Genomic DNA, 12,122 nt, shown 5'->3' with positions numbered 1-12,122 from the left:
GTCATTTTAAAAGTTGAAAAATATATATGCTGTATATACACTCTTACTATAGCTAAGTACCTCTTCCTGTCATTGAACTGTACTCCAAAAAACAAACACATACTGAAAATTGCAAATTAAAAAAGACTACAAGGAAATGAAACAAAAGGTTAAAGCAATTATCTTTGAATTATAAAATTTGGTGCTTTTAATTTTATTTTCCTGTTTTCTAAATCTTCATTAAATAAACAAACGAACAAACTAGGAACAGAGAAAATGTATCCAATTGAATCTTCCAATATATACCAGTTTTTAAATTTTCATTCAAAGTATCCTTAGCTCTGATATGAAATATACTGCTATTTTATTTTTTATATAAAAATCTGTACATTCATTATTATAAATCTTTGTGGGTTAAACTGGTGACCTTAAGCAGAATGTCATCTGTGGAGCCATATGGATGTGACATATTACTACCACCTGATGGCAGCATATCTAAACTGCAAGAAAACTTAAAAAAAAAAAAGGAAAATTCATTTGAAGCTGAATCCCCTCAACCTATAATTTACAGCTAAGCATTTGTCTCTTAATAGTGTTAAGACAGATTTATTACTAAAATGTTCTTACTGTTTTTAAAATACCATTGTTATTAATTACAGATGCCATATGACAGAACCATGTAGGCTTTGGAAACCCAGCTCTGATTATTAAAATTAATGTCATATGAATGACTTTTCAAAATTCATCAGGTATGTGTTGCCTATAAAACATACACTGTAAAACTTGAAGGAAGGCTTTTCAGGAGACTTCTGAGCATGAGTGAATTTAAATTGGATTATCTTGAAACAAATACACTTTGTGATCCAGAGAGCCCTTTCATGAAAACAAAGAACTTACAAGAAAAACAGTACCTCCTTTGGCCACAGGGTACTCAATTTCCTCATGAAACAGTCTTATTCAGGGATGCCAGTTCTAAGTCTGACTTGAGATCGGAATATATTTTCTTAACTTTCATAAGAACTTTTATGGACTGAGAAACACGATGCCCTAAACATGCACCTTGACTCTAGAGACCCTTTATCAAAGTCTTTATTACAGCATCCTCATGTGTCTCATTCAGTGAAATCCAATAGATTACAGCAATATGAACTGGAAAGGCTCAGTGGTTAGTCTACCTAAATCTGTTTCAATAAGGACTCAGCTTTTGGGCTAATCTCTAACCTCTGACTCTGGGTAGAGGCCAGTAACTATAATTTATAAATACAGTAAAGCCCATGGAGGGCTAGATATTTTAGTAATTTGTCCAAACACTGATAAAGAGATCGAGCAGTTGCATCTCCCTCATTGGTAGAAACTAAGACAGTTGAGCTGTCTTTTAAAAGTATTTTGTCACACATTTTAAAATGAACTCATCTGCTCCTGATTTTTTTTTTTTTTTTTTTTTAGTTGGCTAACCATCTTGTTATTCTGACATTCACCATGGTCTTATTTTCAAAGTGCAATTGTTTGAAGTCTAAAGACTTATTGCCTGATTATTATACAAAAAGAAATATTTTTCAAAATTTAAAATGAATGTTTTGTATGTAATCTGACAATTTATCTTCCTTAATTGAAGTAAAAAATTAAATTAAAAATTAATTAAGCATAGTGGCTTGGGTTGATTTCTGAGTTCTCTATTCTGTTCCATTGGTCTATATGTCTGTTCTTGTGCCCAAACCAGGCAGTTTTGCGAACAGTGTATTTGTAATATAGCTTGATATCTGGTATTGAGATCACTCCAACTTTGTTCTTCTTTCTCAGGATTGTTGCAGCTATTCGGGTTTTTTTTTTTTTTTTTTTATTCCATATGAATTTTTGGAGAATTTGTTCTAGGTCTGTGAAATATGCCTAGACAGACATATGGTTAGCACTTCCAATACTATGTGGGAACAGGAGTGGTGAAAGTGGGCATCCCTGTCTTGTTCCTGTTCTTAGAGGAACTGGTTTTAGTTTTTGCCCACTGAGTATGAAATTGGCTGTAGGTTTGTCATATAAGGCTTTTATGATCCCTCTATTCCCACTATGCTGAGAGTTATTATCAAGAAAGGGTGTTGGATTTGGTCAAATGCTTTTTCTGCATCAATTGATAGGAATATGTGATTTTTTTCTCTCTCAATTTGTTTATGTGTTGTATCACGTTTATTGATTTGCAGATAATGTACCATCCTTGCATCCCCGGAATAAATCCCACTTGGTCATAGTGTATGATCTTTCTAATGTAATGCTGGATCCAATTTGCTAGAATTTTGTTGAGGATTTTAGCATGTCTCTTCAATAAATGGTGCTGGGAAAATTGGACAGATACATGCAAAAAAAATGAAACTAGATCACCAACTTATACCATACACAAAAATAAACTCAAAATGGATGAAGGACTTAAACGGAAGATGGGAAACTCTAAAAATCTTAGAAGAATCCATAGGCAGCAAAAGAGCAGACATTTGTCATAGCAATATCTTTACCGATACAGCTGCTAGGGCAATGGAAACTAAGGAGAAAATAAACAAATGGGACTACATCAAAATAAAAAGCTTCTGCACAGCAAAAGAAACCATCAACAAAACAACAAGAAAGCACACTGCATGGGAGAATCATATTTGCCAATGTTATATCCAATAAGGGTCTAATCTCCAAAATTTATAGGGAACTCATACATCTTAACAAAAGGAAGATAAACAATTCAATCAAAAAATAGGCAAAGGACCTAAGGAGACACTTTTTGAAAGAGGACATACAGAAGGCTAAGAGACATATATGAAAACATGCTCAAAGTCACTAATCATCCGAGAGATGCAAATCAAAACAATAATGAGGTACCATCTCACACCTGTCAGAATGATTATCATTAACAAATAAACAAACGACAATGCTGGAGAGGATGCAGAGAAAAATGAACCCTTGTGCACTGCTGGTGGGAATGCAGACTGGTGTAGCCACTGTGGAAAACAGTATGAAGTTTCCTCAAAAACTTAAAAATGGAACTCCCATTTGACCCAGTAATCCCACTTCTGGGAATATATCCCAATAAATTAGAAACACCAATCAGAAAAGACATATGCACCCCTATGTTCATAGCAGCACAATTCACCATAGCTAAGATTTGGAAACAGCCTAAGTGCCCATCAGCAGATGAGAGGATTAAAAAGCTATGGTACACCTACAAAATGAATTCTACGCTGCTGTAAAAATGAAAGAACTCTTACCATTTGCAACACCATGGGTAAACCTGGAGAGCATTATGCTAAGCAAAATAAGCCAGCTGTAGAAAGATAAAATCACATGATCTCACTCATATGTGGAATATAATGAACAACATAAACTGATGAACAAAAATAGATCCAGAAACAGAGTAGCATCAAACAGACCTTCAAACCTCAGAGGGAAGGTGGGAGAGGGGCGTGTAAGAGATTAACCAAAGGACTTGTATGCATGCATATGAGAATAACCAATAGACACAGACACAAGGGGGGTGAGGGCATGTGCTGGGGGGTGGGAGTGGCTGGGGAGAGGTCAAGGGAGGAAAAGGAGACATATGTAATACTTTAAACAATAAAGAATTTTAAAAAATTAATTTTCAACATCTAAGAGGTAACATTTTTTATACAATAGTAATATTTTTATATATGACAGTAATATGGGGATAGTAATCTTGGGTGGGAGGAGGTCTACATATCCTTAGACTTAGAGGATACAGATTTTAGTCTAGGTTTTCTGAAAAACATGGTACTTGACTTTATTTTAAGTGTTTTCTGTTTAACTGTAAGTTGCTTCAAATTTTCTTTAGAAGCAAGGCCAGTTATGAAAAATTAACCACGCAAATATAAATTTAATTAGCATATTTATTGTTAATTCCCAAACATTAGGCCAAAAATGCAAAAAGTCTAAAACAGAAGTATAATCTCTTCCTTAAATAACGGTAGTTTAAATCTCCAAATTCGCACCAAGGGCGTTTTAAACATCTTTTTAACATTATTTGTAACTAGAGGCCTGGTGCATGAAATTCATGCACAGGGGTGTGTGTCCCTCAGCCCAGCCTGCACCCTCTCCAATCTGGGACATCCCTCTCACAATCCAGGACTGCTGTCCCCCAACTGCTCGCCTGCCTGCCTTCCTGATTGCCCCTAACCGCTTCTGCCTGCCAGCCTGATCACCCCCTAACCACTTCCTTGACAGCTTGATTGATGCCTAACTGCTCCCCTGCCAGCCTGTTTGCCCCTAACTGCCCTCCCCTGCAGGCCTGGTCACCCCTAACTGCCCTCCCCTGCAGGCCTGGTCACCCCCAACTGCCCTCCCCTGATGACCTGGTCTCCCCCAACTGCCCTCCTCTGCTGGCCCGGTCACCCCTAACTGCCCTCCCTGCTTGCATGATCAACCACAACTGCCCTCCCCTGCAGGCCTGCTCCCCCACAACTGCCTTCCCTTGTCGGCCTGGTCTCTCCCAACTGCCCTCCTCTGCTGGCCTGGTCACCCCCAACTGCCCTCCTCTGATGGCCTGGTCACCCCTAACTGCCCACAACTGCCCTCCCCTGCTGGCCATCTTGTGGTGGCCATCTTGTGTCCACATGGGGGCAAGCCATCTTTGACCACATGGGGGCAGCCATCTTTTGTCTTGGAGTGATGGTCAATTTGCATACCACTCTTTTACTAGATAGGATATTTAAGCCACTGAAAATATCCTACATATCCATCAATAGGAGAATGCTGAATTATATTCATTCACCGGGACAGAACCATAGAAAAGTAGAAATACAGTTATCAATATGGCTGAATCTAACAAATAAAATGTCGAGGGGAAAATGGTATCCATATAATAGCTTGAAACTATGACATACAGTGCTACACAGTATTCAGGATTACAAGTATAGGTGGTAAAAGTGCAGGGCAATGTGTTAGAATGACCAACATTACCAAATGCAGGGTGGGGATGGAAGTGGGATGAGATTGGTTAGAGGTATACAATGAGCTTTAGTGGTACTGGTAATATTTTAGTCCTTAAACTGAATAGTGGGTGTATGAATGTTTATTACAGTACTCTATATGCCTTTTCATGTCTCAACATTTTTTAATAATTATCCAAGTTAATGATGTGTGCAAGTGGATGCATTACTGAGAGGCTGTATGTAATCAATTTATAAAACATTTTTAAATGCAATATGCAGTATGCTTTTTTAAAAGGTACCTGTGGTAATGTTCTCATTCTCTGTTCACACCTAGGTTCCTTGAATATAAAAATTACTTACTGAATGAAGGCATATTTGACAAACATTAACTAAATGGTGAGTATGTGTTAGGCACTGTGATCTAGGGAGGAAAACATGAATAGGACATGGTCCCATCCCTAAAGAATTCTGTCTAGTGAGACATGTAAACAAATAACTATTGTACAGTAAGACTTGATAAGAGGTATGTATAACGTGTTAAGGGAATGCAGAGGAGGAAGCCACAAAATGTACCTGTGCGAGGTATAGAAAAGGCTTCTCCTTATAAAAGAAGATTATATGCAAGGGTCTTAATGTTTTAAGATAATTAATTGAATCACTGTAGTTCGAATACCCTGACCCCTGAAAATTCAGGGCTGTTTATTTAATCTTACTGCCATGTCACTTTATAGGTATTTGGATAATAAAAAATAAGAACTTTTTATGCTCACAACTACATTTATGCTCACACGTATGTGTATGTATATGTGCATGTATATATGTGTGTATGTATATATGCACCATCATCTGCCAAAGGATTGAGATATCATACAATTAAACAAACATAATTAAAAACAACATTAGGACAAGAGCCTATTAATATCAGGCTGGTGCAGGTCAGGATAAGAGAGAAACAGAAAAAGAGAAGAGACATAAAATCTTGAAACTTAAGCTTTTTATAAAACTCTTCATGATTTAAAACACACAGTCTTTATTATTCAGTCACAAAATAGTTAAAAGGAAAAAATATGTTTCACTGGCAAAAATTATGAGAAATTTATGTAAACGTTTTGGAAAACATATATGGGTGTTTTCATGGAAAGTTCAAATTTTTATTTTTAAAATCAGGGTAGCAGTATCATGGCAGAGATTAAAGATTATTTTTATAGTATGAGAAATTTAAACATCAAAGTAGATTTTTTAGAATAGCCCCAGACTTGAAACAACAAAACTGTAGAATGGAATACTCCACAGCAAAGAAAAAGGATGTACTACAATTTCAAGGAACGATGTGGATATATCTCATTAACATAATTTTTTTTGGTCATAAAATATATTGATGTGTGTGTGTCCACTGACAGATTTGTGGTTATGCCATGACAAACCCAAAGTTGATAGCATATTTGAAGATTTATTTTGGTTACTTCTGGACCTTTATGACATCATTTGGAAAGTCTAAAGAAAATTTTCATATATAAGTACAAAAATTGAAGTATTATGTGAGAAGTAAGTGTAATCTACGGAATAGGTATCTTCTATGAATAAGCATTGTTAAATTTATAGAAGCCATGTAGCCAATATTCTGTTACAAAAAGTTACCCCACTCCCACAACAGAACTCCCGGACTCAAACAAATATTATCGATAGAAGCATTTGTTTTTTCTTTACATAAAAAAAAAGTAATCTTGTACCAGGACCAACAAAACTGATGTCCTGTGAGGTTCACACAGATTGTCTATAATTACAAAATAGAATGTAACATAAATTTTTAATGATACAATTTTATCTGTTCAACTGAACATTAAGAAGAGAAAAATTCTCCTGTGTCACTAGTGAGCCCAACCGAACTTCTATACCCCAATATCTTGTTAAACTAATAAGGTCCATTCAGCTTAAAAAATATTTTTCCAGCTTTTTAATTAATTAATTAGTTAATTATTTTTTTCTTTATTGATCCCCCTTACTTGTGCCCTCCCCCCCCCCCCACAAGTGTCTGTGTCCATTGTTTATGCTTACTAAGGTATGCATACATACTAGTAAAAGTCCTTTGGTTAAAAAAATATTTCACTGTGTTTGCACTTTTCAGTTACTGAACTCACTGACTCTGTGGGTACAACATTCATATATTCCTCTTTGGTCAGTTATTTAGCCTCTTTTTCCCAATTTTGATCTGTGTTGAAAGCATAAAATTCACTCTCACTGATTTCCACTGTCAGACCTAAGAGCCACCCAGCTATGACTTGAATAGAACCAAGGATGTAAAAGTGAAAATGGTCTGAGAGAATGACAGCCGCTTAAAGGGCAGGTGAAGGTTCAGTGACCTTTGGGCACACTTGTCCATTCTGGTGATTCACTGCTTTGGGGAAGCATAGACCCTGTGGCTCATAAAACCTGATGACATTAAGAAGAAAGGAAGGAATTCACACTTAGAATTCAAGGTGACTGTTAGAAATACAACTTTAAAAATTAAAGAAGAAATAAAAATACCATATTTAAAAATGAATTACTAATGTTTTTTTTTCTTTAAAAAGCATTGGGAAAACCTGTATCATAGAGATGTACATTACTTATTCAATGTACACCATTGAGAGATAAATAGAACTGTTCAAATAAAAAAATGCCAAAGGTAATTCAACTACTGCATTGTAAGTGTGGCATAACTGATTCGTCATGACATACAATTTTCTAAAAGCTATTCTGTTAGAAGGCAATAAATGAGTGCATAAATGATTTACACTCTTCTGAACTATAGTTATTATTCAGTATTTTATTTTAAAAAATATATACTAGTATACCCTATACTATTATGTTTATTCTCTAGAGTATAATAAAAACATAATTGAATTTGATGAAATATAGACTTGATTCTAAATGTAGCATATAGTACATACAGCTACTCCCTTATTTTATGTGCTGTAAAGATCAATGGTCACTTGAGGTAGTTCTGCTCAAGGTTTGTTTTAATATATGGACAATAAAATATTTTTAATTTAAAAATTATATCCTTATATTCCTTGTCATATTTTCTTTTTAATACCAACATCTGAGTTTTGACCTCCATAACAATTTATGAATGCAAATACAGTATTTTAATCACTGTTTTACTTCTAAATATGATTTCTTATTGACTAGGAGGAAAATTGACTACAAATGGTTAGCAAATAAAATTGAAACAATCTACAACAAAAGCATCAGAGTTCAGTGGCTGGTTTTGTTTTGAGGGAACCTAAATGCTATTATGAATGAAGGTTATCTATTAAAAAATATTAAAAATTTGTTTTAATATAACCATCTCTGGAATTTATGTGACTTATTATTTTCACTTATAGTTTCCTTTGAGTTAGAAACTCTGTCATGTAATATATAAATATATAAATTATCTAAGTATATAATTAACTAAAGTCCAATATAGCTATTTTATATTTATATATAATATAAATTATAACATATACTATAGGATGGTTAAGTCATATACATGCTAAATTTAAAAATTATATTCATAACCCTGGCTGGTGTTGCTCAGTGGTTGGAGTGCTGGCCCAGGCACCAAAAGGTTGCAGGTTTGATTCCTGGCCAAGGGCACGTACCCAGGTTGCAGGTTCGATCCCGGGCCTGATTGAGGCAAGTGCAGAAGGCAACAAATGGATTTGTCTCTCTCATCTCTCTCTCTCTCCCCCACTCCCTTCCTCCCTTCGACTCTCTAAAAAAATCAATGAAAAAACATCCTTGGGTGAGGATTAACAACAACAAAACATTATATTCATCAAATGTGACATAGAATATAAAGGTATAATTTTTAAATTAAAAATATACATATAGAGTAAAGGCAAATACAAGTTAAAAATAAGAGACTTAATTCTCTCTGTTTTAAATAAGAACAAAGATTTCCCTCCATTCCTGTTTTAAAAGCATTTACCTGAGAAGCTTGTAATTATAAGCACTTTTCCATCTCTTTGACATGTATCCTGTGGAAAACTAGATAGGCCTTTTGTCAACTTTCCAAGCCAGGATTGTTTCAAGAACCTGGGAGCCATTTTTTCCAAATGCAAACACCAAGGAGATAGCTCTCAGTTTCTGTGGAAGTGTAGGAGCCTAATTTCAATGGGTATGGTATCTTTTGATTTTTTATCTATGCCCATTACTATAATGTTAAAAAAAAATTAACCACATTCTCATATAAAACTTGAGGAAAAAAATTATAGGAACATTTCACTTGCTTGGTTCAGTTCTTTGACAATTCAATATAACTATACCTTCAATTTTTAAAAAGGAAATACTATGTTATCATTCTACAATAGAAATTTTTACTGTGGCTTCATATTTATAATCTACATTAGGGGAATTATTAGAATCTTTGACCAAAAAGATTAAAATAAATAAACTGACTCAAGAGCCCAGAAATACATATGAAGACAAAGTCTATTCTAGCAAAGAACATGTATTAATGGGAAACTACTTAGCTGTCCTAACTTCCCTCAGTGTTTGGTAACACTTGTGAAGTAGGTAATGAAGACTGATATGGCATAACAATTCTCAGTACAGTCACTAGCCTCCCAAAGTAAATGAGAAGGAGAATTAAAATGACAAACATTACATATAAATAATTTATTTTTAACATTCTGTTTTCAGCAACTCAAGCAATCCATGGCTTTATACAATTATTTTATTTAATACCTTGATTTAAAATTTAAAATTTTTGTGCTTAGCTATCAAAGGACAATGTTTAACTCTAAATCTATCCTATCTAATAAAAGAGTAATATGCAAATTAACCCTCACTCTGCTACACCCACCAGCCACGCCCACTAGCCAATCAGAGAGAATATGCAAATAAACCCAACCAAGATGGCTACAGCCACAGAGAGCAGGAGGGAGGCATGGGTTTCCCCAGCAATGGAAGAAGCCAAGCTTTCTGCCTGCCCTTGCCGGCCTAGGCTTCCACTCAAGGCTACAAAGTTTCAATGACAGAAGATACATAAAACCAAACAGAAATGGCAGCAGCCACAGAGCTTGAAAGAGCAGGAGGCTAGGGTTGCCCCTGGTGATGGAGGAAGCCAAGCTTTCCACACACCCTGGCCCGCCCAGGCCTCCGCTTAAGGCTACAAAGTTTCAATTATAGAAGATACATAAATCCCAAAGAAGGCTGCAGCCACGGAGCAAGCAGAAGGCTTGGCTCCGCTCCAGGCTACAAAGTTTCAATTGTAGAAGATAAATAAACCCCAGATACCAGGGCCTCCGCTTGGGTCGCCAGGGGGCGTGGCCCGCCTGCAAACCACCACAGGCCCCTCACCCAGGCCGCCCCACGCCCCAAGGGAACCCCCACCCTGATCCGGGACATCCTTCAGGGCAAACCAGCTGGCCCCGACCTGTGCACCAGGCCTCTATCCTATCTAATAAAAGAGTAATATGCAGATTGACCATCACTCCAACACACAAGAAGGCTGTTCCCATGTGGTCAAAGATCCTGCCCCCATGTGGACACAAGATGGTCACCACAAGATGGCCAGCAAGGGAGGGCAGTTGGGAGGGACCAGGCCTGCAGGGAAAGGCAGTTAGGAGGGACCCAGGCCTGCAGGGGAGAGCAGTTAGGGGTGACCAGGCCTGCAGGGGAGATCAGTTAGGGGTGACCAGGCCTGCAGGGGAGGGCAGTTAGAGGTGACCAGGCTGGCAGGGGAGGGCAGTTAGGGGTGACCAGGCTGGCAGGGGAGTGGTTAGGGGGTGATCAGGCTGGCAGGCAGAAGCGGTTAGGAGCAATCAGGAAGGTATTCAGGCGAGCAGTTGGGAGCCAGCAGTCCTGGATTGTGAGGCCCAGTGGGATCGGGCCTAAACGGGCAGTCGGACATCCCTCGAGGGGTCCCAGATTGGAGAGGGTGCAGGCTGGGCTGAGGGACACACACCCCTGTGCACGAATTTCATGCACCGGGCCTCTAGTATATATATAAAGAGCCAGGGTCCATAACGACCAAGGCTCAACCTATCACCAGAAGTCAGTGCTGGGTTGCCGTGGTGACCCAGCACTGACTGCAGCCAGTGCCAGGGCAGCGACCCAGCACTGACTGCCAAGGGAGCTTCAGATTAGGCCCGGAGAGAGGCCTGTAGAGAGAGAGGCAGGGTCTGATCTGCAGCCTCAGTGGCAGCTGTTGATCAGCCATTGCCTCTCTCTTTTTCTCCGGGCTTCACCAGCAGCCATGCCTCTATTTCTCTCTGGGCCTCCACAGGGCTGCTGATCAGTCCCGCCTCTTTGATCAGGCCCAGAGATAGGCCCGGAGACATTGACTGGCATAGGAAAGGTCCAATCAGAACCAAATCTGGGTGAAGTGCCAGGAGCCAATGGCTGCCTAGGAGGTGGAGCTTTTGATGCTGACTGGCATAGAAACTTACCAATCAGAACCAAATCTGGGTGAAATGCAAAGAACCAATGGCTGCCTAGGAGGCAGAGCTTTTGACGCTGACTGGCATAGAAACCGACCAATCAGAACCTAATCTGGGTGAAGTGTGAGGAGCCAATGGCTTCCTAGCAGCGAAGCTTTTGACGCTGACTGACATAGAAACCAACCAATAAGAACCTAATCTGGGTGAACTACGAAGGGAGAACCTAAGGTGGGGGCTGAGAAGGGGTTTTAAGGGCAACAGCTATTTGGTGTAAGGTGTAAGAAAGCAGTTCAATTTTTTAATGACCGCTTTGGCAGTATAGAGCATATGGCTGGCTATCAGTCCAGATATAGGGATTATGTGTTTTTGTCTGCCAAGAGCATCTCCTCCTGCTGAAAAAGGCTTCCCTCCCCATTTAAGCAATCCTATCCTATATAATCTATCTATAGGGTAATATGCTAATTAGATCGGGTCAACCGGCCATCTTCCAGATGTCTGACTTCCTTCTGGACAAAGCCATGGTAGTGGGGGCCAAGGAAGAGGCAGTTAGGGGTGATCAGGCCAGCAGGGAAGGGCAGTTGGGGGCGAGATCAGGCCAGCAGGGGCTTAGGGGCAACCAGGCCGGCAGGGGAGGGCAGTTGGGGGCGAGATCAGGCTGGCAAGGGAGGGCAGTTGGGGTCGAGATCAGGCCAGCAAGGGAGGGCAGTTGGGGGCGAGATCAGGCTGGCAAGGGAGGGCAGTTAGGGGTGATCAGGCAGCAGAAGCAGTTGGGGGCGAGATCAGGAAGGGAAAGGGAGGGCAGTTAGGGGCGATT

General features: G+C 38.8%; 1 protein-coding gene across 1 annotated transcript in view; it reads right to left on the bottom strand.

The window, feature by feature from the left end:
- The window catches only part of KIAA0825, a 373,779-nt gene that overhangs the window by 309,170 nt on the left and 52,487 nt on the right, over positions 1-12,122 (bottom strand). The window lies entirely within an intron of this gene.

Source organism: Plecotus auritus (assembly GCF_963455305.1).
Source record: "Plecotus auritus genome assembly, chromosome: 7".
Lineage (NCBI taxonomy): Eukaryota > Metazoa > Chordata > Mammalia > Chiroptera > Vespertilionidae > Plecotus > Plecotus auritus.
The sequence above is the reverse complement of the archived record's forward strand: the minus strand, read 5'-3'. Positions and strand labels throughout refer to the sequence as shown.